Below are 26747 nucleotides of genomic sequence, written 5' to 3'. Positions count from 1 at the left end.
TTGCTAAACTACAACTCCCAGCATGCCCAGACAGCCAAAGGCTGTCTGGGCATGCTGGGAGTTGTAGTTTTGCACCAATTGGTGGCTCCCTGTTTGGGTAGACATTGCATCATGGGTGATCTCCCCAGCTGACAGCGCCAAAAATGTCATAACCAATTTTTTGTTTTTTTTCTTCTCGTTTCCGATCCGTGTATGCAGCGGATTCGATGGATTACGGCGGAGTAATATTTTTTCTTTTAATAAAATGGTTAACGAGGGCTGTTGGGGAATTTTTTTTATAAATAAAATTTTTCCAATGTGTTGTGTTTTTTATTTTATTTTATTTTTTTATTGAATTTTCAGGCTTGGTAGTGGAAGCCGGTCTTATTGATGGAATCCATTACTAAGCCAGGGCCTACTGCTAGCCCCCAAAACAGCTAGCGCTAACCCCCAATTATTACCCCGGTACCCACCGCCACAGGGGTGCAGGGAAGAGCCTGTACCAACAGGCCCGGAGCATCAAAAAATTTAGCTCCTGGACCTAGGTGGTAACAGGCTGGCGTTATATAGGCTGGGGAGGGCCAGGAACAATGGTCCTCGCCCAGCCTGGTAACATCAGGCTGTTGCTGTTTGGTTGGTATTGTGCTTAGAATGAAAATACGAGTAACCCTATACGTTTTTTATTTATTTAAATAAATTAAAAAATGCATAGGGTTCCCCGTATTTTCATTCTCAGCACAATACCAACCAAACAGCAACAGCCTGACGGTACCAGGGTGGGCGGGGACCATTGTTACTGGCCCTCCCCAGTCTAAATAACGCCAGCCTGTTACCGCCTAGGCCCAGGAGCGCCATTTTTGACGCTCCGGGCCTGTTGGTACCGGCTCTTCCTGGCACCCCTATGGCGGTGGATACCGGGGTAATAATTGGGGTTTAGTGCTAGCTGTTTTTGGGGGCTAGCGCTAAGCCCTGGCTTAGCAATTGATTCCGTCAAGAAGACCAGCTTCCACTACTAAGCCTGAAAATTCAATTAAAAAAACGCATTGGAAAAATTTTATTTTAAAAAAAACTCCCCCCACAGCCCTCGTTAACCATTTTATTAAAAGAAAAAATATTAATCCGCCATAATCCTCTGCATACACGGATCTGAAACGAGAAGAAAAAAACACAAAAAATTGTTTATGACATTTTTGGCGCTGTCCGCTGGGGAGAGCACCCATGATGCAATGTCTACCCAAACAGGAGCCACCAATTGGTGCAAAACTACAACTCCCAGCATGCCCAGACAGCCTTTGGCTGTCTGGGCATGCTGGGAGTTGTAGTTTAGCAACCTCTGGAGTCTCCCTGTCTGGGTAGACACTGGCAGAAGGGTCTGTTCCCATTATCCAAAATGTGAAAAGAGCTTCAGACTAGCCTGAATCCCGTCTGTAGCTCCGCCCCTAATGACGTCATCACTAGGTGGCAGAGCTACAAGGACCTGCTCGAGGGAAGGAAGCGGACTTCGTCTTCTGTGTACACTATATACAGCTATCTATAGATAGCTGTATATAGTGCATACCACCCAAAGGGTTAACCTACACTGTCCAGCAGTGTAAGGTAACTCTTTCCTTGCTGGGCTTGCGCATAGCGCACAGCTCAGCAAGGGGTTAAGTTAGCCAGCAATGTGTATACTGTATACACATTGCAGGCTCACTGTAAGTTCTTGCTGGGCAGTAGCTATACGATGTATACCTACGGCTCAGCGTCAGCTGTTCTCCCGACTCTGTAGCCTTGAACAGCTGATCACGACACTCACATCCGGAGGATCGCAGCAGGTGTTCGGAGGAGCGACATCCGTTGTGATCTAAATTGAAAAAAAGAAGAAAAAGACTGGCAACCACAAAAAATGCACACCACCATATGTACAAATAAATATAAATATTACTTTTAGAAAAACCACAAAGGGAGAGACCATCTTAAAAACATTTAAAAACATGAAATATTGATATACAGAGAGAAGGGATGTAACCCTACCTCAACCCCCCTAGCTGACGCTAAATAGCGTATCGGTGGAAAACTGTCCACAAAATTAATGCAGATAAACCCTACCAAGTCCACAAAGAAATAAATGCAGCAATATGCATAGAAAATAAATATAATGTAAGCAATGCCCTCACACAGAAAAATACCAAAAATGTGACACAAGGGAAATATATGTATAAATAATATATAGATGATAATCCTAGACAATAATTAATACAGTGCCACTATATACTTAACAATACAACACCAAAGTGCAGAAGGCGCCAAAATATATATGTGTGTAACAAGCCTATACTCCTAACAAAAAAAAAAAATATGTGGTATTAAATGGGAAAAATAACTAAGGAAATATATACTCAGAAACTTGGACCCATAGGAAAATTATAAGGGTGCACAGACGTAGGACAGTTTCCACCACAAGATAGGGGGACAGCTTGCTCCACGCGTTCCGCCACCCACTACGGTGGCTTCCTCAGGAGTAATCACCTACTCCCCCTCAATGCTTTTTATATCCAATCTCAATTAAGTATCACCTGTAATTATACTCAAGTTAAATGTACATACCCCACATGGTGTGTGTTTGTTCCTCCCCACATCGTATACCGGTCTTCCGCCGGAAATGGGGCAGATCAAAGAGAGTGAGAGCTGCCGGAAGTGTGGCAGACCTCAGTCATAATCACGTCTGCGCAAAAAATAGCCTACTGCGCATGTGCAAGGAATAAAGCAGAGCGCATCAAACGTGGCCGCATCATGCCTAATGTCTGCGCCGGCGCAGTCAATAGACTGCACGGATGTAGACTGCAAGAGAGAAAAGCTATCTCATTCCCAGCACCGAGTGTGTGTGCCAGGTCTCAGCACCATGCCTCAATGCTAGGTGCCCAGCGGGTCACGAGTTCAAGTCAGATGAGTGACACACAGGAGGACAACAGTCAGAGCACAGAAAAATAGCCAAACAGTAGCCCGTATATTTTAGGGAGAGAACAAACCCCCCACTCCACAGCACAAACAAAATGTATTTACCAAATAATAATAATAATGCGAAAAGAGGATGCATCCCCCAGGTGCGTCAATAAGTCGCACCTATAACATGAACCATATTCAATGATATTACCCAATTATTTATGTTGATATATAGGGGTCCTTTATGAGAGTTTGCCCTCACGATCCAGGGGACTAGCATCCAACCCTAAACGGGTAGAATACAAGCCCCAAATATAAAGATGATCCATAGACCAGGTAAGTGTCAAAAGAATCCCATGGTCCAAATAGGTCCCAATGGCGTCCCCTGTTCCAGGTGGATGTCGATGGCTTGTCCCTCCAATCAAGGTCAAAGTCCCGCATATCTCATTGTCGATCTCTCCAATTCTCCTTATTATGTGGAGCGGCTTCTTAGTAGAGCCCGGTCGTCATACAGTTGCAAATTTTATTCAAACACTCCTCCCCAAATATCCAGGCAAACACTATTATCTCAGTATGAATTGAAGGTGGAGTTCTGATGGAGCAAAAAACAATAACATTATAAAATAAGATTATATATATATAAAAAAAAAAATAAAATATATATATATATATATATATATATATATATATATATATATATATATATAGTAAAAAATAAAATAAATAAACAATTATATGTGAAAATCAATAAATAATAAAAATTATAAATGTGAACTACAAACCAAACCACATACACCCAGAAAACGTGGGAGAAAAAAAAAAAAAAAAAAAAAAATAAAAAAGGGGAAGGGGGGGAAAATAATGTGACAGAATGATGTTTAGATGTATTGTGTATGAAAGCGGTGTGATGAAAACGTGCTGGAAGTGATAACATAGTGCCACTTTGTTATCACTTCCAGCACGTTTTCATCACACCGCTTTCATACACAATACATCTAAACATCATTCTGTCACATTCTTTCCCCCCCCCTTCCCCTTTTTTTTTTTTTTTTTTTCTCCCACGTTTTCTGGGTGTATGTGGTTTGGTTTGTAGTTCACATTTATAATTTGTATTATTTATTGATTTTCACATATAATTGTTTATTTATTTTATTTTTTGCTTTATATATATATATATATATATATATATATATATATATATATATATATATATAGAATTGTTTTTTTTTTTATATATATAATCTTATTTTATAATGTTATTGTTTTTTGCTCCATCAGAACTCCACCTTCAATTCATACTGAGATAATAGTGTTTGCCTGGATATTTGGGGAGGAGTGTTTGAATAAAATTAGCAACTGTATGACGACCGGGCTCTACTAAGAAGCCGCTCCACATAATAAGGAGAATTGGAGAGATCGACAATGAGATATGCGGGACTTTGACCTTGATTGGAGGGACAAGCCATCGACATCCACCTGGAACAGGGGACGCCATTGGGACCTATTTGGACCATGGGATTCTTTTGACACTTACCTGGTCTATGGATCATCTTTATATTTGGGGCTTGTATTCTACCCGTTTAGGGTTGGATGCTAGTCCCCTGGATCGTGAGGGCTAGCTCTCATAAAGGACCCCTATATATCAACATAAATAATTGGGTAATATCATTGAATATGGTTCATGTTATAGGTGCAACTTATTGACGCACCTGGGGGATGCATCCTCTTTTCGCATTATTATTATTATTTGGTAAATACATTTTGTTTGTGCTGTGGAGTGGGGGGTTTGTTCTCTCCCTAAAATATACGGGCTACTGTTTGGCTATTTTTCTGTGCTCTGACTGTTGTCCTCCTGTGTGTCACTCATCTGACTTGAACTCGTGACCCGCTGGGCACCTAGCATTGAGGCATGGTGCTGAGACCTGGCACACACACTCGGTGCTGGGAATGAGATAGCTTTTCTCTCTTGCAGTCTACGTCCGTGCAGTCTATTGACTGCGCCGGCGCAGACATTAGGCATGATGCGGCCACGTTTGATGCGCTCTGCTTTATTCCTTGCACATGCGCAGTAGGCTATTTTTTGCGCAGACGTGATTATGACTGAGGTCTGCCACACTTCCGGCAGCTCTCACTCTCTTTGATCTGCCCCATTTCCGGCGGAAGACCGGTATACGATGTGGGGAGGAACAAACACACACCATGTGGGGTATGTACATTTAACTTGAGTATAATTACAGGTGATACTTAATTGAGATTGGATATAAAAAGCATTGAGGGGGAGTAGGTGATTACTCCTGAGGAAGCCACCGTAGTGGGTGGCGGAACGCGTGGAGCAAGCTGTCCCCCTATCTCGTGGTGGAAACTGTCCTACGTCTGTGCACCCTTATAATTTTCCTATGGGTCCAAGTTTCTGAGTACCGTATATACTCGAGTATAAGCCGACCCGAGTATAAGCCGAGACCCCTAATTTCAACCCAAAATCCCAGGAAAAGTTATTGACTCGAGTATAAGCCTAGGGTGGGAAATACCTCATCCCCCCCCTGTCATCATCCAGACCCGTCATTAACATCCTCATCATCATCCCCTTGTCATCATCCCACACATCCCCCCTTCATCATCCCCTTATCATCCCACACATCCCCCCTTCATCATCCCCTTATCATCCCACACATCCCCCCTTCATCATCCCCTTGTCATCATCCCACACATCCCCCCTTCATCATCCCCTTGTCATCATCCCACACATCCCCCCTTCATCATCCCCTTATCATCCCACACATCCCCCCTTCATCATCCCCTTGTAATCATCCCACACCCCCCCTTCATCATCCCCACCCCCCTTCATCATCCCCACACCCCCCCTTCATCATCCTCTTCTCATCATTCGCCCTCAGTGGTCTTCAACCTGCGGACCTCCAGAGGTTTCAAAACTACAACTCCCAGCAAGCCCGGGCAGCCATCGGCTGTCCGGGCTTGCTGGGAGTTGTAGTTTTGAAACCTCCGGAGGTCCGCAGGTTGAAGACCACTGCGGCCTTCAACATCATCCAGCCCCCCTCTCACCCCCTTTAGTTCTGAGTACTCACCTCCGCTCGGCGCTGGTCCGGTCCTGCAGGGCTGTCCGGAGAGGAGGTGGTCCGGTGAGGAGGTGGTCCGGGCTGCTATCTTCACCGGGGGCGCCTCTTCTCCGCGCTTCCGGCCCGGAATAGAGGCGTTGCCTTGACAATGACGCAGAAGTACGTTGGCAATGAACGCACCTCTGCGTCGTTGTCACGGCAACGTGACTATTCTGAGGCCGGGCCCGAAGCGCTTAGAAGAGGCCTCCCCGGTGAAGATAGCAGCCCGGAACCAGTATCCCACCGGACCACCTCCTCACCGGACAGCCCTGCAGGACCGGACCAGCGCCGAGCGGAGGTGAGTACTGTACAGAAGTAAAGGGGGGTGAGAGGGGGCTGGATGATGTTGAAGGCCGCAGTGGTCTTCAACCTGCGGACCTCCGGAGGTTTCAAAACTACAACTCCCAGCAAGCCCGGACAGCCGATGGCTGCCCGGGCTTGCTGGAAGTTGTAGTTTTGAAACCTCTGGAGGTCCGCAGGTTGAAGACCACTGCGGGTGGGGGAGTTCACTCGAGTATAAGCCGAGGGGGGTGTTTTCAGCACGAAAAATCGTGCTGAAAAACTCGGCTTATACTCGAGTATATACGGTATATATTTCCTTAGTTATTTTTCCCATTTAATACCACGTATTTCTTTTTTTTGGTTAGGAGTATAGGCTTGTTACACACATATATATTTTGGCGCCTTCTGCACTTTGGTGTTGTATTGTTAAGTATATAGTGGCACTGTATTAATTATTGTCTAGGATTATCATCTATATATTATTTATACATATATTTCCCTTGTGTCACATTTTTGGTATTTTTCTGTGTGAGGGCATTGCTTACATTATATTTATTTTCTATGCATATTGCTGCATTTATTTCTTTGTGGACTTGGTAGGGTTTATCTGCATTAATTTTGTGGACAGTTTTCCACTGATACGCTATTTAGCGTCAGCTAGGGGGTTGAGGTAGGGTTACATCCCTTCTCTCTGTATATCAATATTTCATGTTTTTAAGTTGGTCTCTCCCTTTGTGGTTTTTCTAATAAAGTAATATTTATATTTATTTGTACATATGGTGGTGTGCATTTTTTGTGGTTGCCAGTCTTTTTCTTCTTTTTTCAATTGTGTTACGTTTGGGCAACCTCTTTGCACCCACGTTTATTATCTCAGCGGTGCCCATCGCTTTCTTTAGTGCAATCCGTTGTGATCTGTCCCTTACTGCAGGTACTTCTACTCCCAACATGGAGTACACTCTGCTCCATGCTGGGAGCTGTAGTACCTGCATTAATAGACATATTTTTATTTATTTTTTTACTAGAATGAATTCTTTACGTTCGTTTACGGATAACGAATGCATTCGTTAATTACCGCATTCGATAAATAACAAATGAATTTGTTATTGTGCTATTCGTATTATCGTGGCTATTCGGGAATGTTCAAAATATGTTTTTGTGCATTTGGATCGGTCCAAATGCCCGAAAACGGTAACATTTGGTAAATTACATTCGTGCCAAAATGAATTGCACATGTCTAGTGCATACTTGGTATGCATTTATGAGGGGAGTACAATACGCTTCAGTATGCTTAAAACAGTATTTGTCTACAACAGCAGTAGGTGTGTACTTATGGCTGGCCTTTCACAGTAACTAGGCCCTTAAGAAAATAACAGGAAGAAAATGGTACACCACTTAGATGTACATACTTTTTATGCACTTATGAGGGGAGTGCAATGCGCTCCAGTACGCTTAAAACAGTATGTCTACAACACCAGCAGGTATGTACTTTTGGCTGGCCTTTCACAGTAACTGGGACCATAAGACTTAAACGGGAACAAAATGGCACACCCCTTAGATGTACATACATGGTATGCACTTATGAGGCGAGTACAATGTGCTCCAGGATGTTTAAAACAGTATGTCTACAACACCAGCAGGTGTGTACTTTTGGCTGGCCTTTTATAGTAACTAGGCCCTTAGGACTCTAACATGAACAAAATGGTACACCACTTAGATGTACGTATGTTATATGCACTTGTGAGGGGAGTACGATGCGCTTGTCACGATGCCGGCTGGCAGGTAGTGGATCCTCTGTGCCAGAGAGGGATTGGCGTGGACCGTGCTAGTGGATCGGTTCTAAGTCACTACTGGTTTTCACCAGAGCCCGCCGCAAAGCGGGATGGTCTTGCTGCGGCGGTAGTGACCAGGTCGTATCCACTAGCAACGGCTCAACCTCTCTGACTGCTGAAGATAGGCACGGTACAAGGGAGTAGACAGAAGCAAGGTCGGACGTAGCAGAAGGTCGGGGCAGGCAGCAAGGATCGTAGTCGGGGGCAACGGCAGGAGGTCTGGAACACAGGCTAGGAACACACAAGGAAACGCTTTCACTGGCACAATGGCAACAAGATCCGGCGAGGGAGTGAAGGGGAAGTGAGGTATAAATAGGGAGTGCACAGGTGAACACACTAATTGGAACCACTGCGCCAATCAGCGGCGCAGTGGCCCTTTAAATCGCAGAGACCCGGCGCGCGCGCGCCCTAGGGAGCGGGGCCGTGCGCGCCGGGACAGGACAGACGGAGAGCGAGTCAGGTACGGGAGCCGGGATGCGCATCGCGAGCGGGCGCTACCCGCATCGCGAATCGCATCCCGGCTGGAGACGGTATCGCAGCGCACCGGGTCAGTGGAGCTGCCCGGAGCGCTGCGGTAGCGAGAGAGAAGCGAGCGCTCCGGGGAGGAGCGGGGACCCGGAGCGCTCGGCGTAACAGTACCCCCCCCTTGGGTCTCCCCCTCTTCTTAGAGCCTGAGAACCTGAGGAGCAGACTTTTGTCTAGGATGTTGTCCTCAGGTTCCCAGGATCTCTCTTCAGGTCCACAGCCCTCCCAATCCACCAAAAAGAACCTTTTTCCTCTGACCGTCTTGGAGGCCAGTATCTCTTTCACTGAGAAGACGTCAGAAGAACCGGAGACAGGAGTGGGAGAAACTAATTTGGGAGAGAAACGGTTGATGATGAGTGGTTTAAGAAGAGAGACATGAAAGGCATTAGGAATACGGAGAGAAGGAGGAAGAAGAAGTTTGTAAGAGACGGGATTAATTTGGCACAAGACTTTGAAAGGACCAAGATAGCGTGGACCCAGTTTGTAACTGGGGACACGAAAGCGGACATATTTAGCGGAGAGCCATACCTTGTCTCCGGGAGCAAAAATGGGGGGAGCTCTTCTTTTCTTATCGGCAAACTTTTTCATGCGAGATGAAGCCTGTAAAAGAGAATCTTGGGTCTCTTTCCATATGGTGGAAAGATCACGAGTCACTTCATCTACAGCGGGCAAACCAGAGGGCAAGGGAGTAGGGAGGGGGGGAAGAGGGTGACGGCCGTACACCACGAAAAATGGGGATTTGGAGGAAGATTCAGAGACTCTAAAGTTATACGAGAATTCGGCCCATGGTAGAAGATCTGCCCAATCATCCTGGCGGGAGGAAACAAAATGTCGTAAATAATCACCCAAGACCTGGTTAATTCTTTCTACTTGTCCATTGGATTGAGGATGATATGCAGAAGAAAAGTTTAATTTAATCTTGAGTTGTTTACAGAGAGCCCTCCAGAATTTTGACACGAATTGGACGCCTCTATCCGAGACTATCTGTGTGGGCAACCCGTGAAGACGAAAAATGTGTACAAAAAATTGTTTAGCCAACTGAGGCGCTGAAGGAAGACCAGGAAGAGGGATGAAATGTGCCATCTTGGAGAATCGATCAACGACCACCCAAACAACAGTGTTGCCACGGGATGGGGGTAGGTCTGTAATAAAATCCATACCAATCAGAGACCAAGGCTGTTCAGGGACAGGCAGAGGATGAAGAAAACCAGCGGGCTTCTGGCGAGGAGTCTTATCCCGGGCACAGACAGTGCAGGCTCGCACAAAGTCCACGACATCCGTCTCCAGAGTCGGCCACCAATAGAAGCGAGAGATGAGTTGCACAGATTTCTTGATGCCTGCATGACCTGCGAGATGGGAGGAGTGACCCCATTTGAGGATTCCGAGGCGTTGGCGTGGAGAGACGAAGGTCTTTCCTGGAGGAGTTTGCCTGATGGAGGCTGGAGAAGTGGAAATCAGGCAGTCAGGAGGAATGATGTGTTGCGGAGAGAGTTCAACTTCCGAGGCATCCGAGGAACGAGAGAGAGCATCGGCCCTAATGTTCTTATCGGCAGGCCGAAAGTGAATTTCAAAGTTAAATCGGGCAAAGAACAGAGACCACCTGGCCTGGCGAGGATTCAGCCGTTGGGCAGACTGGAGATAGGAGAGGTTCTTGTGATCGGTGTAAATAATAACTGGAAATCTTGATCCCTCCAGCAGATGCCTCCATTCCTCAAGTGCTAATTTAATGGCTAGAAGCTCTCGATCCCCGATGGAGTAGTTCCTCTCCGCCGGAGAGAAGGTCCTAGAAAAAAAACCACAAGTAACAGCATGCCCGGAAGAATTTTTTTGTAGAAGGACCGCTCCAGCTCCTACAGAAGAGGCATCAACCTCCAATAGGAAGGGTTTAGATGGGTCAGGTCTGGAGAGCACGGGAGCCGAAGAAAAGGCAGACTTGAGCCGTTTAAAGGCGTCTTCCGCTTGAGGAGGCCAAGACTTGGGATTGGCATTTTTTTTGGTTAAAGCCACGATAGGGGCCACAACGGTAGAAAAATGTGGAATAAATTGCCTGTAATAATTGGCGAACCCCAAAAAACGTTGGATAGCACGGAGTCCGGAGGGGCGTGGCCAATCTAAGACGGCAGAGAGTTTGTCTGGATCCATTTGTAGTCCCTGGCCAGAGACCAAGTATCCTAGGAAAGGAAGAGATTGGCATTCAAACAGACATTTCTCTATCTTGGCATAAAGTTGATTGTCACGAAGTCTCTGAAGAACCATACGGACATGCTGGCGGTGTTCTTCTAGATTGGCAGAAAAAATCAGGATATCGTCCAGATATACAACAACACAGGAGTATAATAGATCACGAAAAATTTCATTAACAAAGTCTTGGAAGACGGCAGGGGCGTTGCACAGGCCAAAGGGCATGACCAGATACTCAAAGTGTCCATCTCTAGTGTTAAATGCCGTTTTCCATTCATCCCCCTCTCTGATGCGGATGAGATTATAAGCACCTCTTAAGTCCAGTTTGGTAAAGATGTGGGCACCTTGGAGGCGATCAAAGAGTTCAGAGATGAGGGGTAGGGGGTAGCGGTTCTTTACCGTGATTTTATTAAGACCGCGGTAGTCAATGCAAGGACGTAGAGAGCCATCTTTTTTGGACACAAAGAAAAATCCGGCTCCGGCAGGAGAGGAGGATTTACGGATAAAGCCTTTTTTTAAATTTTCCTGGATGTACTCCGACATAGCAAGAGTCTCTGGGGCGGACAGAGGATAGATTCTGCCCCGGGGTGGAGTAGTGCCCGGGAGGAGGTCAATAGGACAATCATAAGGCCTGTGAGGAGGTAGAGTCTCAGCTTGTTTTTTGCAAAAAACATCCGCAAAGTCCATATAGGCCTTAGGGAGACCGGTTACAGGGGGAACCACAGAGTCACGGCAAGGGGTACTGGGAACCGGTTTTAGGCAGTCCTTGAAACAAGAGGGCCCCCAACTCTTGATCTCCCCAGAGGACCAATCCAGGGTTGGGGAATGGAGTTGAAGCCAGGGTAGTCCAAGGAGGATTTCGGAAGTGCAATTGGGGAGGACCAAAAATTCAATCTTCTCGTGATGAGGTCCGATGCACATTAGAAGGGGCTCCGTGCGGAAACGTATGGTACAGTCCAATCTTTCATTGTTTACACAATTGATGTAGAGGGGTCTGGCGAGACTGGTCACTGGGATGTTGAACCTGTTGACGAGAGAGGCCAAAATAAAATTTCCTGCAGATCCGGAATCCAAGAAGGCCATAGTAGAGAAGGAGAAGGCAGAGGCCGATATCCGCACAGGCACAGTAAGACGTGGAGAAGCAGAGTAGACATCAAGGACTGTCTCACCTTTGTGCGGAGTCAGCGTACGTCTTTCCAGGCGGGGAGGACGGATAGGACAATCCTTCAGGAAGTGTTCGGTACTGGCACAGTACAGGCAGAGATTCTCCATGCGGCGTCGTGTCCTCTCTTGAGGTGTCAGGCGAGACCGGTCGACCTGCATAGCCTCCACGGCGGGAGGCACAGGAACGGATTGCAGGGGACCAGAGGAGAGAGGAGCCGGGGAGAAAAAACGCCTTGTGCGAACAAAGTCCATATCCTGGCGGAGCTCCTGACGCCTTTCGGAAAAACGCATGTCAATGCGAGTGGCAAGATGGATGAGTTCATGTAGGTTAGCAGGGATTTCTCGTGCGGCCAGAACATCTTTAATGTTGCTGGATAGGCCTTTTTTAAAGGTCGCGCAGAGGGCCTCATTATTCCAGGATAATTCTGAAGCAAGAGTACGGAATTGTACGGCGTACTCGCCAACGGAAGAATTACCCTGGACCAGGTTCAACAGGGCAGTCTCAGCAGAAGAGGCTCGGGCAGGTTCCTCAAAGACACTTCGAATCTCCGAGAAGAAGGAGTGTATAGAGGCAGTGACGGGGTCATTGCGGTCCCAGAGCGGTGTGGCCCATGACAGAGCTTTTCCAGACAGAAGGCTGACTACGAAAGCCACCTTAGACCTTTCAGTAGGGAACTGGTCCGACATCATCTCCAAGTGCAGGGAACATTGGGAAAGAAAGCCACGGCAGAATTTAGAGTCCCCATCAAATTTATCCGGCAAGGATAGTCGTAGACCAGAAGCGGCCACTCGCTGCGGAGGAGGTGCAGGAGCTGGCGGAGGAGATGATTGCTGAAGCTGTGGTAGTAGCTGCTGTAGCATCACGGTCAGTTGAGACAGCTGTTGGCCTTGTTGCGCTATCTGTTGTGACTGCTGGGCGACCACAGTGGTGAGGTCGGTGACAACTGGCAGAGGAACTTCAGCGGGATCCATGGCCGGATCTACTGTCACGATGCCGGCTGGCAGGTAGTGGATCCTCTGTGCCAGAGAGGGATTGGCGTGGACCGTGCTAGTGGATCGGTTCTAAGTCACTACTGGTTTTCACCAGAGCCCGCCGCAAAGCGGGATGGTCTTACTGCGGCGGTAGTGACCAGGTCGTATCCACTAGCAACGGCTCAACCTCTCTGACTGCTGAAGATAGGCGCGGTACAAGGGAGTAGACAGAAGCAAGGTCGGACGTAGCAGAAGGTCGGGGCAGGCAGCAAGGATCGTAGTCGGGGGCAACGGCAGGAGGTCTGGAACACAGGCTAGGAACACACAAGGAAACGCTTTCACTGGCACAATGGCAACAAGATCCGGCGAGGGAGTGAAGGGGAAGTGAGGTATAAATAGGGAGTGCACAGGTGAACACACTAATTGGAACCACTGCGCCAATCAGCGGCGCAGTGGCCCTTTAAATCGCAGAGACCCGGCGCGCGCGCGCCCTAGGGAGCGGGGCCGCGCGCACCGGGACAGGACAGACGGAGAGCGAGTCAGGTACGGGAGCCGGGATGCGCATCGCGAGCGGGCGCTACCCGCATCGCGAATCGCATCCCGGCTGGAGACGGTATCGCAGCGCACCGGGTCAGTGGAGCTGCCCGGAGCGCTGCGGTAGCGAGAGAGAAGCGAGCGCTCCGGGGAGGAGCGGGGACCCGGAGCGCTCGGCGTAACAGCGCTCTAGTACGCTTAAAACAGTATTTGTCTAGAACAGCAGCAGGTGTGAATTTTTGGCTGGCCTTTCACAGTAACTAGACCAATAAGACTTTAACAGGAACAAAATAGTACCCCACCTATATATGCACAGGTTACACATAATAGAGGACAATACTCTCCGCTACTCAACAGGTATTAGGCACTAATAGCAGGTGATTGTGGCTTTTCATGCTCTGCTCATCCTAACTGGTTGGCTACTATTAGCATTTCAGTTGTTGTACACACCAGTGCTGCAGCACACACACTACTCACACATTTGCACTTTCTCTCTCATTCTCTCTCTCAGTGCTTCTAGGCTAAATTTAGGCTTGAGGTGAATTGCTGCTGCAAAAATGCTTTTCTGTGCCATACACTGCTCTCTGTCCCTCCCTCTCTCTGCAATGGAATGCTGTTGTGAGTGGCCGCAAGATAGCTGCCGATTATATAGGGCTGTGACATCACAGGGGTGGCTGGCTGCTGCATGTGATTCAGGGTCATCCTGCCTTCCCTTTTTCCCAGCCTTTCCAGCATTCCTTGCCCAATGTCCTGACATGTGGAACTGCCATCTTAGATGCCCTGGAGCATGGACCGCACTAAATGGAGCTTAATGAAGCAACTCATGCGATCGAATTGCATCAATATTCGCATTCGTTGCGAAGCAAATTTTTCCTGAAATTTGTAACAAATTCGGATTAGTCAGATTTGATTCGCTCATCCCTATTTATAACCTTTGACTATGGAAATGTCTCTGCTTAACCTTAGAATCTCCTGAAATTAGGAAAGAGGACATGGGCTTCCATTTGTAGCTCAAACATACTGTAGCAACTATGCTGCAAGACCCTCAGTAATGGTAGCTGGCAGGTCACATTATCAGAGTCCTTCTTCAATTATTTTGTTCCTTACATCTTCATTTATTTTATTCCTTGTCCCAGCCTCATGTTTTAAAAGATGTGATATTCAAGACACAATCTATCATACATGGTGGATGATTTTGGTTAAATATACAGCTAATGTTTTAGGAATCACTTTCCATAAACATTTAGCAGTGTGTCGTCTAGTAAGAGAAATTTACGGAACTGCCTAATGCCAAATTCTACACATCATTCTACAAATCATTACATATAGCTGCCAGAACCTACATTGCAGTCAAACAAAACACCAAGGAAAACGGAGTCATTTAGATAGAATTAAAACATGATCACTTTTATTAGTTACATTAAAAACATAAGATCAAGGGAAAGGCAGACTGACTGGGGGAGACTAGACAAAAAGGGGTGACACTACCTGCTCATGTGCATAGGAAATATAATTCAATAAAGGTGCATGGTGCATTTGATAAAGTGCATACATCTAAGGGTCAAGGAAGGACCTCTAGAAAGTGCACATAACTTAAAAATACAAACATGCATACTACTCGTAGAGAGCACAATAGATGATGCCAGCAACAGAGCGGGAGCGACGCCACCCCTACGATCGTTTTGGTGAACCTTCGTCCTGGGGGTCAAATAGCATTCAGTCAGTGGTACTAGTACATGTATAAGAATAAAAATGAAAGCTTTCAAATCAGACACCTTTGACATCTTAAAGAAATCTGGCAGCCTTGGCTTCATTCCACTCACAGGGCTAACATTATAATCTTACTTTGTAAAACATTATTACTTATGGCCAGTTATCTTATGGTCAAATATAAAGCAATACTTTGGACCTTTTGGATTACATTATCACAGCACATGCAATTACAGTACTTTATCAGCACTTATATCAATAATGTATTCTTGGCTCTAGCTTATAAGATGTGCATTATTATTTTACTTTTAGAAATTACCTGCATGGTAGCCCCCTACTTCCTTCTAATGTTGAAACAACACAAAAACAAAAGGGTGATGGGTGGGGGGGTAGTAAAAACTAGTAACTTTCCACTTCTAGGTGGAAAGTGCCCCTGTAGGAGGGAGGAGTAGGTGCGTAATACAGGGCATGACTGTCACGATTCGGCTGGGAGGTGGATCCTCTGTGCCAGAGAGGGATTGGCGTGGACCGTGTCGGTGGACCGGTTCTAAGTTGCTACTGGTATTCACCAGAGCCCGCCGCAAAGCGGGATGGTCTTGCAGCGGCGGTAGCAACCAGGTCGTATCCACCGGCAACGGCTCAACCTCTCTGACTGCTGAGATAAGCGCGGTACAAGAGCAAGGTCGGACGTAGCAAAAGGTCAGGGCAGGCAGCAAGGATCGTAGTCAGGGGCAACGGCAGGAGGTCTGGAACACAGGCTAGGAACACACAAGGAAACGCTTTCACTGGCACAATGGCAACAAGATCCGGCGAGGGAGTGCAGGGGAAGTGAGGTATAGGTAGGGAGTGCACAGGTGAGGATACTGATTAGGCCTGCTGCGCCAATCAGTGGCGCAGTGGTCCTTTAAATCGCAGAGACCCGGCGCGCGCGCCCTAAGGAGCGGGGCCGCGCGCGCCAGGACAACACAGACGGGGAACGGGTCAGGTACGGGAGCCGGGATGCGCATCGCGAGCGGGCGCGTCCCGCGTCGCGAATCTCATCCCGGCTGGGAGTAATATCGCAGCGCGCCCGGTCAGCAGGTCTGACCGGGGCGCTGTGAATGAGAGGACGCTGCGAGTGCTCCAGGGAGGAGCGGGGACCCGGAGCGCTCAGCGTAACAATGACTACTGACTATTGGTAAGCACTGTCACCTTGGGGGCACAGTTAATGTATTTATGGGGGGACTCTTGCTGTCATTAACTATGAAAGCATTTTGTGGTCTATCTATAACAAATTTATAACAAATCTTTATCGTAAGTTGTAAGCAGTGTGCACTACAGGCGGCATTTCCCACATCATATATACTTTGTGTGTGTGTATGTATGTATATATATATATATATATATATATATATATATATATATATATGTGTATATATATATCTTCTCTTAAGGACCAAGGACGTATGAGTACGTCCTTGGTCCCGCTCCCGTGATATAACGCGGGGTCCCACGGTGACCCCGCATCATATCATGGCGGGCCCAGCGTCCTAGTGAAGCCGGGACCCGCCTCTAATAGCGTGCATCACTGATCGCGGTGCCAAGCGCTATTAACCCTTTAGCCGCACGGTATAATCGCGGCATCCCGAACAGCTGTACTACAGGAGGAAGGTCTCTTACCTTCCTTCCTGCAGTCCGATCGCCGATTGAATGCTTCAAACCTGAGATCCAGGCTTGAGCAATCAATCGCCGAAAATCCTGATCAACGCATCCCTATGGAGATGCATTGAACACAGTTAAAGATCAGTAAATGCAATGTTATAGCCCCCTATGGGGGCTATAATATTGCAAAAGAAAAGTGTAAAAAAAATCATTAACCCTTTGAATTATCCCTTCCCCTAATAAAAGTTTGAATCACCCAGCATTTCCAATAATAAAAAAAAACTGTGTAAATAAAAACAAAAATAAACATATGTGGTATCACCACATGCGGAAATGTCCGATTTAAGAAAATATACCACTAATTAAACCGCACAGTCAATGGCGTACGCTCAAAAAAATTCCAAAGTACAAAATAGCGTATTTTTGGTCACTTTTTATATCATGAAAAGATAAATAAAAAGTGATCAAATAGTCAGATCAATGCAAAAATGGTACTGACAAAAACTTCAGATCACAACGCAAAAAATTAACCCTCATAGCGCCCTGAACACGGAAAAATTAAAAAGTTATAGGGGTCAGAAGATGACAATTTTAAACGTATACATTTTCCTGCATGTAGTTATAATTTTTTTTCTGAAGCAATACAAAATCAAACTTATACAAGTAGGGTATCATTTTAACCGTATGGACCAAGAGAATAAAGATAAGGTGTCATTTTTACCGAAATATTTACTACGTAGAAACGGAAGCCCCCAAAAGTTACAATATGGCTGTATTTTTTCAATTTTGTCGCACAATGATTTTTTTTCCTGTCTCGCCGTAGATTTTTGGGTAAAATTACTGATAGAAGGTAAGGAGGAAAAAACGAAAGAGCAAAAACCGAAAAACGCCCGTCCTTAAGGGGTTAAATATATATATATATATATATATATATATGTTGGCCAGCACTATTGATTCCAAACTATTTTATAGACCTGGAATACAGGTGCAGGCTGCTGGGCTAAATATACAGCAACAGGAGAATACAGCAGCACACTGCTAGAACAAAGATATAGATAAAACATGAATATATAGATGAAACATGAGTATATAGATAGAACATGAAAAGCTATACAGCTGTAATGCAATAAATGAAAATATGAAATTATGAGGTACTTAGCTTGCAAATTTGGCGGCCAAATAGCTTGGACCGTCCCACCACGGTAAGGTGACCTCATTCTGGGACGGACCCTACACTATGAACATGCCTCTGTGTGAACAGTACAGCAGGCATTGCAAGGTCTGAAACATCCAAGGCACCTTATATACACCTAATAGAGGTGGGTGGGTGCAAGAGCCAACATGGAGGTAGCCACTCCCCTGTATGTGTAATACAACCAAAGAATAAGCTGGCCAGCACTATTGATTCCAAACTATTGTATAGACCTGGCTGTACTTATTCTTTGGTTGTATTACACATACGGGGTAGTGGCTACCTCCATGTTGGCTCTTGCACCCCACCCACCTCTATTAGGTGTATATAAGGTGCCTTGGATGTTTCAGATCTTGCAATGCCTGCTGAGCTGTTCACACAGAGGCATATTTATAGTGTAGGGTCCGTCCCAGAAGGTCACCTTACCGTGGTGGGACGGTCCAAGCTATTTGGCTGCCAAATTTGCAAGCTAAGTACCTAATAATTTCATATTTTCATTTATTGCATTACAGCTATATAGCTTTTCATGTTCTATCTACATACTCATGTTTCATCTATATACTCATGTTTTATCTATATCTTTGTGCTAGCAGTGTGCTGCTGTATTCTCCTGTTGCTATATGTGTGTGTATATATATGTAACTCAATGTGTGTGTGTGTGTGTGTGTGTATGTATGTATGTTCCACAATCACGTCCAAACTGCTAAAGATATTAACATGAAACTTGGCACACATGTTACTTATATGTCAACAACAAACATAGGATGGGTGATTTAAAGGGGTACTCCGGTGCTTAAACATCTTATCCCCTATCCAAAGGATAGGGGATAAGATGCCTGATCGCGGGGGTCCCGCCGCTGGGGACCTCCGGGATCATGCTAGCAGCACCCCGTTTGTAATCAGTGCCCGGAGCATGTTCGCTCCAGGACTGATTACCGGCAACGTGTGACATCACGCTCCGCCCATCAATGCAAGCCTACGGGAGGGGGCGTGATAGCTATCATGCCCCCTCCCGTAGGCTTGCATTGAGGAGCGGAGTGTGACGTCACACCGGGGCAGAGGCGTGACGTCACACGCCGCCCGCCCTGCGGTCGACCATAGTCAGACCCGGAGCGAACACGCTCCGGGTCTGATTACAAACGTGCATGATCTCGGGGGTCCCCAGCTGCAGGACTCCCGCAATCAGGAATCTTATCCCCTATCCTTTGGATAGGGAATAAGATGTTTAAGCACCGGAGTACTCCTTTAACACTTACTCACCCCCATTTGCCAGGGTCTGGGTTTTTGTTTAAAGTCCCATACAAGTCTATGGGAAATATATGTTACTGAATAACTTCCAAACGGCTGGAAATATTTCGATAATACTTGGTCACATGTTACTTATATGTCCACTTAAAATATGGGATAGTTAATTTAACCCTTAACTACCCCCATTTGTGAGCATCAGGGTTTTTGCTTGAAGTCCCATGCAAATCAATGGGAAATGTATGTTCCCACATAACTTCTGTATGGCTGGAGATATTTCAATACGTGGTACACATATTACAGGTCGGGATGGGAGGTCGAGATATGGAAGGAAAAACCGGGCAATGCCGGGTACTCAGCTAGTGTGTGTGTGTGTGTGTGTGTGTATATGTGTATTTATACGGTAACTTTCGGCTGCCTTCTAGTGGTGTGTGCAATGACATCAGGCATCACATCTGGCGCCATCTCCATTTTGCTGTACAACTTTGAAGAAAGAAAGATCTTTGTGGGGTGGTGCACACTTCATCATCAGCTCAGCAGCCAGATTGGAATGTAGTCAGAAAAGGAACACAGGTTTGATAAATGTGTCACATTTGTCATATTGTGGGCATCTGGAGACCTGCAGATTGTACATCTGGACTGTGTAGTCGACTTCATCTCTGTGGACCAGGTCAAAACTAAACCAGTATTTTTCCAACCAGTGTGCCTCCAGCTGTGGCAAAACTACAACTCCCAGCATGCCCGCATGCTGAGAAGTTGTAGTTTGGCAACAGCTGAAGGCACAATAGTTGAGAAACACTAGTCTAAACATGTTAAAGATCAGCTATAATATACACCTACCTAGCCACTGGGCTACCTATCTAGCTAGCGAACTTTCAACCTAAATACCTAGCTAACCAGATATCTACCTATTTGGCTACCTACCTGGCTACATACCTTGCTACCTGGCTATGTACCTAGATAACAACCTACTTAGCTACCTACCTGGCCCCTGGATAGTGGTAAAGCTATTCTTTATTAAAGGACATCTGCAGTGCTGGGCAAAAAAACTTTTTTTTACCTCATTTAATAGGTCTTTGAAAGACCTTTCCAACGATGTCTCCCCCATCAAAATTGGCCCAGTCGTTGCTCTGTGTTTCCCCCATGATAACTTGAATCCTCCCTGTGATAAGTGAGGTCCTATGTAGGCAGAGCAGGGGAGGGGGGAGGAGCTGTGGACGTCCTCATTCTCCCCCTGCTTGAATCTTATAGATAGGGGCGTTTCTGAGGATGAGCCTATGGCTGCCTCACAAAGCACCCGCTCATGCATATGCATAAGCAGGGAGGAGCTGACAGAGGCTATGGGGAGCACAAACACTGCTGGGAGGAAGAGATCTCCGTCCCCAAGATGGCGGCTGCAATGTAATGAATAGGGGACGGACGCAGGACTACTGGGCTATGCTGGCAACTCTAATATCTCAGAAACGGCTGCATATAGGTAAATAGGACTAATTGACTGAATTGTATAACTTTTGTTTGGGGAACATTTGGGCAGGGATTTTTGACCACTACAGTTGTCCTTTAAATCCTAAACAGGCAACGATTTGTCAAGCAAGTCACCTTTTTCAAGCCTAACAAAAGTAAATAATGCATCACTATATCTATGCAGTGGCACATATGTATGGAGATTAAGTATTCAGTATATCGCATTTGAGGAGAGGGGTTTGGGGTAACATTTTATTCCTGGACCCAGGCAGCTCAATGCGTTGGGCAGGCCATGCATATAGTACCTTTCATATATCTGTCTCTGCTTCCATACAGTATAAAAATACCTTTTTCTCTGGTGCCAAAAATGTGTCCCAAACCCTTAATAATGTTGATTGCTAAAACACCTCCTTCCTCTGCTATGCCTGTGCCTGCTTGATTGACAGTTGTCGTGTCCCACTGTGTAGTCACCAATGGCTATTCTTTTTTTTTATTATTTATGTGGAAACCTCGAAGGGAGCCAACAATGAGGGCCGCCACCACCACATCGATGAAAACAACAATACAGCCCAGGAAGAGCAAGAAACACAAATAGGTAAATATGGCACAAGACATGGGAGAACAACTCCAGAGAGAAGTTGCAAAATAAATGAAAATGGAAGCTTAAATCAACGTCAATGTGAAGCGATGTAACACTACCTTCAAATGACACTGCTACAGAAAAGGAAGAAAAAACACAACAGGGTGCGCCACTAGTGAGGATCCCTGAGGTTCGCTGAAAAGGTGAACAAACTTGGGGTACTTACCCTTAGGTGTTGCACTGAGGGCACAACACCTACATTAGCATCTGGAGAGAGAGAGGTTGGGGCTAGCTGCCAAGGGGAACACCCGGGGATGACGTCAGCCAGTCCATTAGATGTACAGTGCAGAACAGTGTGAAATGGTTCCCCCAAATGAAGGCACTTCTCCCGGTGATTGGATAAGGTTCTTTTAATGTAATGCGTTTCGACCCTGAACTAGGATCTTCATCAGGCATCTGCTTGCATCAAAAGAACCTTATCCAATCACCTGGAGAAGCGCCTTTATTTGGGGGAACCATTTTTCGCTGTTCTGGACTTCAAATGACACTGGGAGGCACTAAACTCCCAGTGCTAACTCCCCCAAGGAGTTTTCCAATGATGTAAAAACAGAGAGGACACATAAGACACCAACAACGCAAGGGAAATAGGAGACGAAGAAAAGAAAGGGAAAAGAATACCTTTGGCTATTCTAAACACTGTTCAGGTGGCTGAATCTCAGGTTTATATCTTTAAATGTATTTCCATGTAAAAGTGTTTTTAGATATCTTTATATGTTTTTAGGATGCACTGAGCCTGATATATGTGTAAGCGGTTAAAGGAAAACTGTCAGCCTGTTCACCCACACTAAACCTAATGCACGGGGTTATAATGCTGGTGAACAGGAGTCCATACAGGGGTCACTTACTTAAATATGTCCAGTAGGTCCTGATATTTGTCCCCCAGAAAATCCTCTGTTAAATTCAGCGAATCGCGCACAGGGGTGTCTTCTGGGGGACATATCTCAGAACCTACTGGACATATTTAAGTAAGTGACCCCTCATTGGACTCTGTTCACCCACACTATAACCTAGTGTATTGGGTTTAGTGTGGGGGAACAGGCTGCCAGTTTTCCTTTAACTGTCTTTACCCAAAATCTTTATCTTCACTGTGAAAAGCTAGTAAGATGTCATATGTTCACCCTTCAGCCAATTAGGGGCTAATGTCCGTCCTGTCTCCATGTCAATCCTCAGGGGACGGAGAGGGACTAAAAGCAATGTTAGCCAGTCCTGACCTAGCCAGGAAAAGCACACATCCAAAAAGTTTTTATCCTGTGGCCTATTAGCCACCAACACAATGTACATTTTAATACAGCTAATATGGTTATTTACCATGTGACTGGTACTCATAACCACTTAAAGATAGAGTAGTCTATGTGAGCAGCTGAAGTCACTTTCTCTTTTTATTCCATCATAGTGACATCATAGAATTAAGTCTCTTTTGCACACATGACCTTTCTGTTAAGTGTCAGCAAGTCTGAGCACTGGCCACAAGGCACAGCGTAAGACTGGCTGGAGTGCTACTCTAACACTGACTGTATGGCCCCAGTTAGAAAATAGTTGGACACCACTGACTTTCTAGTAGTCAATTGTTAACGGTGTACTCCGTTGAAATTTTTATTTTTTTTAATTAGCTGGTGCCAGAACGTTTAACAGATTTGTAAATTACTTCTATATAGGAATATGAATCCTTCTAGTACTTATCAGCTGCTGCTTGCTCCACAGGAAGTTCTTTTCTTTTGAAAATTCTGTTCTGTCTGTCTGTCTCAGGAACTGTCCAGAGTAGGAGCAAATCCCCATAGCAAACCTTTCCTGCTCTTGGCAGATCCTGAGACAGACAGAGGTATCACTGTGAGAGCACTGTGGTCAGACAGGAAATAAATTTAAAAAGAAAAGAACTTCCTGTGGAGCATACAGCATCTGATAAGTACTGGAAGGATTACATTTTTTTTAATCATTTACAAATCTGTTTAACTTTCTGGCACCAGTTGATTTCAAAAAAAATGTTTTTCACTGGAGTACCCCTTTAAACAGCTGGTACTAGATTATATAGTTGTAATTTCCCTGCATTTGTAATTGATCTTGAAGGCCTTTGATGGGTTTATATGGCCATTTACAGTTCTAAGAGTAAAAGCCCTACAGCAAAGAAAGATATGAATCTGCAAATACATCTCTCAATGTAGCAGCATCCCAAGTGCCATTCTCCAGAATACTTCTTAATTTTTATATATTTCTAGTCGGCGCCAAACTCTAAGAGAGAGAATTTCATTAAACGCAGCACAATCTAGCCGCAGGAAAGATATGCAAATCATTTTCTGTTATCTTTACCTAATTCCTGCAGGGTGAGCAACAAAGGACTCCTTCTCCTATCTGTTATTGAGACTCACATCTTCTGTGGGAAGGAAATCATTATGCATTCAGTTACTCTCAAAACTGGATCATTTACATTTTGTGGGATGATTTATGAGTCCTGCATAAAGGTGACAGGTATCACAAAGTTCCACAGCTGTAAACCTCTCCGGATGTTTTGCAGACAAGTAGATTTTCTGCTGCACTTCCATATTAAACAAGAAGGCTGTAATTTGTATATACAATTACGTAGCTGACGGCAGTGTGGCAGGTGGTACTAGAAAATATTTCATTTTCTCATTGTTGAATTTCCTGTTTCTTTAGGGAACTTCTTTTTTGCATGAAATATCAATACATTTCAGTGGCCCTGAAGCAGCAATATGATGAATGTGCTTAGTACATGGCAATTCTGAATGAATAGTGTGATATTTAGAGAATATGTAAAATACCTCTCATGGTTACGCATTCATTAAAATATCCATTTACAGGGACCAATTCATTAAAGGTTTTGTAACAGAGCTGGAAAAGCCCTCTGGGATGGGTAACAATGAATTATCTCCAATTATAAGTGCTGAAAATCAGCAGCATGGAGGTGAATGTACAGAGAAAAGTGGAGTAGTTTATGTTATATGCATTTACAAAAGGTCCCATATTTACACAATCATTGCTATTTCCAGAGCTCATTTATGGTAAATAAGGATTGACCCATTGATCAAAGCTTAGTCTGTTGTGGATCATGGACATCCGTAAGTTTCCCAGTCTCTTAAAAGATGTCCTCCAGGCAATTTCAGGTGTGACACAGACTACTCACTTCCTCTTTTCTTTAATTTTTTTTATACTTGTACCCTGCATCACTTCCTTTTGATCTTCATTTGTTTTGGCGGCATTTTGTATAAATGGTTGCCAATGTCTTGAGACCTAGCAGTTAATTTCCCAGATTATTCACCTTATTAATTATCCTAAAGTAACCTATTGTGCATGGCAATTGACAGGTAGACTAGATATTATTGTTTACAATATTCTTGTCTCTGAATTCGTACCGTGTTACTGTATCTCCAAATGGGATATCTACCTGGACCATCACCTTGTGTTAAAAGGGTCGTGATAGGATAAATTGATCACAGGGTGTCCCATAGCTGGAAACCTCTAGTGATCAACTCTGTTAGGGAACCTAGCAGCAAGTGTGCAAGCACCAACACAGGGGAAATGAACACTTTAAAGAAAAACAGTCCAGCCACTGGATCTATATATAATTCACACTCACCGACCCTTGTCATTGTAATGTCTATTTATTTGTTTTTGTATTTTTCTGTTTAGGTGTGTATTCACACACTAGTATCTTCAGAGCAGTTTGCTATTCTCCCTGGATAGGGAAAAGTTAATGCTCTGAACGAATGAGAACTCAGGTGTCTATTTTTACCAGAGTTCTCCTGCATTCTGGTGCTGGTTATTTTGTGCAAAAAATGCTACTATGATGCCTGTTTGTGCAAAAATGCTACTATCATGTCTGTTTGAGCAATAATGCTACTATGATGTCTGCTTGAGCTTTTACCTTGTATTTATCTTGTGATTTTATCTGAGTTTTAGCCATGGTTAAATAGTCTTGTTTATTGTAGATTTTAGTTTGTTACATTTGTTGGTTTTAGGATTAGTATGTCCGTTCTGCTTAGTCTGTGTTCACACTGTGGTAGTCTAGGTTTACCTGTGCTCTGTTTGTAATTATTCCTGTTTGGTATCTTGGAGTCTTTTCAGACTCGTCAGGTTTTAGTCTTGGTTGCTTTAGTCTTGCAAGCTCTGTTTGTAATAATTCCTGTTTGGTATCTGAGTCTATTTAGACTCATCTGGTTCTGGTCTAGAGTTTCATGTATTATATTTCTGTTTCCTACTGGGTCTGTATCCAGATCACACGGTAGAGTGTGCCTGCTGGCCAGTAGTCCATTTGGCTTTATTATAATGGCTACTCCTTTTGTGGAGTGGGGTGTCCAGTTTGTTTGTACTGTGTCCAAGTGTAAACAGTATCCTATGTTCCTGATCAGTTTAGTGCTTTAGCTCTCAGTTCTTCTGTCCATTCCCTGTATCTCCTGGATTCTGGTGTATACCTGTTCCATACCTAGTCTTGTTCATTTTATCATGTCTGCTGTTTATCTGATGTCTGGTTTATGAACTGTTTGTTAATACACTATATTCTGCCCTGTTAGTATTTGTATTATGTCTGGTTTATCTGTTCTGGTTGTCTTGTAAATTTCCGTTTCTGTTTCTGGCCTGTCTATATATTACCGTCTATATATTATTTGTTTTTACGCCACTGCACTTAAGTGCAGGCAGGGACTGTCTCCAAGTTGTCGATTCACCGCACTATTGCCTACTTGTATGGGCAAGTAGGCAATAATGATTGTCATGACCAACCAGGGGGACAGGGAGAGTGAGTCCTAATCTGACCCTAAAAACACTCTCCCAGTCCCCCTAGTCAGTCATGACAGTCATTATTTGGTACACAGACCTCTCCAAAACCACTTGTACAGTCGTGGGTCACTGATAACAGATTAAAGTATTGTCTAGCATCTGACTATCCATTAAAAGGAGTACAAAACGAGAAAATATGCGCAAGGGAATCCATCAACACGTTACCAATCAGAATGGATTCTTTTGCATGGTTACAACAATCCCCAATAGAACCCAAATACATCAGAGGGACAGCCCACTAGAATCACTTACACCTAAAACAAAAATAAATAAGAGGCGAGACAACCATCATAGATGAATAATAGCAGCTGAGTTTATTAAGAGTTACACAATTCAACAAATTTATTAATAATATTAATAATAATAATGAATAATTACCCTTTTATAACACAAAGAACTGTACTAAGAACGGGAGGCAGGTTAGGGCTGAAGTCTTTTCTGCTAGAGGTCTGATAGCTTGAGCATGAAGGGTCAACCGGTTTCCCTAGAGAACGCTCCAAGACACCTTGGAGCCAACACAGTGTACTTTCAATAAGTCCCTCTATCAGAGGATCCACATTAAAAAA

General features: G+C 44.9%; 1 long non-coding RNA gene across 1 annotated transcript in view; it reads left to right on the top strand.

Moving 5' to 3' along the window:
- Nucleotides 1-26747, top strand: part of LOC130283853 (uncharacterized) — a 38082-nt gene that overhangs the window by 6164 nt on the left and 5171 nt on the right. Inside the window, exon 2 of the long non-coding RNA XR_008846866.1 lies at nucleotides 21270-21348. This is a non-coding gene — a long non-coding RNA (uncharacterized LOC130283853). The remainder of the gene's footprint in view (nucleotides 1-21269; nucleotides 21349-26747) is intronic.

Source organism: Hyla sarda, chromosome 8, assembly GCF_029499605.1.
Source record: "Hyla sarda isolate aHylSar1 chromosome 8, aHylSar1.hap1, whole genome shotgun sequence".
Classification (NCBI taxonomy): domain Eukaryota; kingdom Metazoa; phylum Chordata; class Amphibia; order Anura; family Hylidae; genus Hyla; species Hyla sarda.
This window is presented reverse-complemented; position numbering and strand designations above follow the sequence as displayed.